The sequence below is a fragment of the Oncorhynchus keta genome, chromosome 35, assembly GCF_023373465.1.
Source record: "Oncorhynchus keta strain PuntledgeMale-10-30-2019 chromosome 35, Oket_V2, whole genome shotgun sequence".
Classification (NCBI taxonomy): Eukaryota; Metazoa; Chordata; class Actinopteri; order Salmoniformes; family Salmonidae; genus Oncorhynchus; species Oncorhynchus keta.
The window spans coordinates 74,578,310-74,580,517 of record NC_068455.1 but is presented as its reverse complement, the minus strand read 5'-3'; the positions used below and the strand labels follow the sequence as shown (position 1 = coordinate 74,580,517).

Here is a 2,208-nt window from a genome sequence, read left to right as displayed (position 1 = left end):
TATCCACCATCCCTGTCCATAACCCTATCCACCATCCCTGTCCATAACCCTATCCACCATCCCTGTCCATAACCCTAGCAAAACACAAGCTTACTTGATGGTAATTACGCTCACCACTGCCCCATAGTGGCAGGTTGTAGTTTTGAAGGCATCTCCAGATGTGGATGGACGTCAAATTTTGAAGTGTAACTTGAGCAACGTGTGTATGTCCCTGTGTGTGTGTGTGTGTAAATTGACTTGGATTGGGTCTGAGTGTGAATGTCCCTGTGTGTGTGTGTGTGTGTGTGTGTGTGTGTGTGTGTGTGTGTGTGTGTGTGTGTGTGTGTGTGTGTGTGTGTGTGTGTGTGTGTGTGTGTGTGTGTGTGTGTGTGTGTGTCCAGTGCGTGCATGCGTGCGTGCGTGCGTGCGTGCGTGCGTGCGTGCGTGCGTCCACTTGCTCACTCGTTCTCATGTGTGCATCTCTTGGATCAACAATATCTCAGCGTCTCATTTCAGGGGGGTTTGAATGAAAAAATACGATGGTTAAGTTTAATCATTAAATCCGACTGGTTAAGGTAAAGGGGTAAGGTAAAGGGTTAAGGTAAGGGTTAAGGGTAAAGGTTTAAGGGGTACGGGTTAATGGTTAATGGTTAAGGGTTAATGGGTAAGGTAAAGGTTAAGGGGTAAGGTTAAGGTTTAAGGTAATGGTTAAGGGTTAAGGGTTAAGGTAAGGGTTAAGGGTAAAGGTTTAAGGGGTACGGGTTAATGGTTAATGGTTAAGGGTTAATGGGTAAGGTAAAGGTTAAGGGGTAAGGTAAGGGTTAAGGTAAAGGTAAAGGTTAAGGGGTAAGGTAAGGGTTAAGGTAAGGGTTAAGGTAAGGGTTAAGGGTAAAGGTTTAAGGGGTACGGGTTAATGGTTAATGGTTAAGGGTTAATGGGTAAGGTAAAGGTTAAGGGGTAAGGTTAAGGTTTAAGGTAAAAGGGTTAAGGGTTAAGGGTAAAGGTTTAAGGGGTACGGGTTAATGGTTAATGGTTAAGGGTTAATGGGTAAGGTAAAGGTTAAGGGGTAAGGTAAGGGTTAAGGTAAGGGTTAAAGGTAAAGGTTTAAGGGGTACGGGTTAATGGTTAAGGGTTAATGGGTAAGGTAAGGGTTAAGGTAAAGGGTTAAGGTAAGGGTTAAGGGCTAAGGTAAGCGTTAAGGTTTAAGGTAATGGTTAAGGGGTAAGGTAAGGGTTAAGGTAAGGGTTAAGGGTAAAGGTTTAAGGGGTACGGGTTAATGGTTAAGGTAAGGGTTAAGGGTTAATGGTTAAGGGTTAATGGTTAAGGTAAGGGTTAAGGTAAGGGTTAAGGTAAGGGTTAAGTTAAGGGTTAAGGTAATGGCTAAGGTAATGGCTAAGGTAAGCGTTAAGGTTTAAGGTAATGGTTAAGGTAAGGGTTAAGTTAAGGGGTAAGGTAAGGGTAAGGGTTAAGGGTAAAGGTTTAAGGGGTACGGGTTAATGGTTAATGGTTAAGGGTTAAGGTAAGGGTTAAGGGTTAAGGTAAGGGTTAAGGTAATGGTTAAGGGTTAAGGTAAGGGTTAAGGTAAGGGTTAAGTTAATGGCTAAGGTAAGCGTTAAGGTTTAAGGTAATGGTTAAGGGTTAAGGTAAGGGTTAAGGGTAAAGGTTTAAGGGGTACGGGTTAATGGTTAAGTTAAGGGTTAAGGGTTAAGGTAATGGTTAAGGTAAGGGTTAAGGTAAGGGTTAAGGTAAGGGTTAAGGTAATGGCTAAGGTAATGGCTAAGGTAAGCGTTAAGGTTTAAGGTAATGGTTGAGGTAAGGGTTAAGTTAAGGGGTAAGGGTTAAGGTAAGGGTCAAGGGTAAGGGTCAAGGGTTAAGTGTTAAGGGTTGAGGGTTGGGACAGGGTTAAAACAGAAAATACAATTTATTCTAGCCAAACGGTTTGGTTAACGTCAGACCAGCTTTTCAGCTCAAGTGTTTTATACAAAGACACAGAGTCTACAGAGGCTAACGCTGTAGCCAAAGACCCCCCCCCCCCCACACACACGCAAACAAACAGTCACAAAACCCAGACCAGCCCACATAAAACCATCTGCACTCATTAGCATGAGTATTTCCATGCAAGAACACAGGCCAGAATGAAAAGCCAAGAGTTGGGTTTGGCTAATGCTAACCTAATGTTAGCTATATAACCTAGCGTTTCCAATAGAAGTCGGCCAAGGGCTGGTTTTG

At 43.2% G+C, this 2,208-nt stretch overlaps 1 long non-coding RNA gene across 2 annotated transcripts; it reads left to right on the top strand.

Annotated features, from left to right (window-relative positions):
- The first annotated feature begins 385 nt into the window (after nucleotides 1-385).
- LOC127916226 (uncharacterized) lies at nucleotides 386-1,609 on the top strand. 2 transcript variants are annotated; one of them, XR_008094035.1, is made up of 4 exons: nucleotides 386-580; nucleotides 806-854; nucleotides 976-1,090; nucleotides 1,124-1,609. It is a non-coding gene; the product is annotated as an uncharacterized LOC127916226 (long non-coding RNA). The 2 variants fall into 2 exon arrangements; XR_008094036.1 differs by having other exon boundaries at nucleotides 976-1,609.
- The last annotated feature ends 599 nt before the right edge of the window (nucleotides 1,610-2,208 follow it).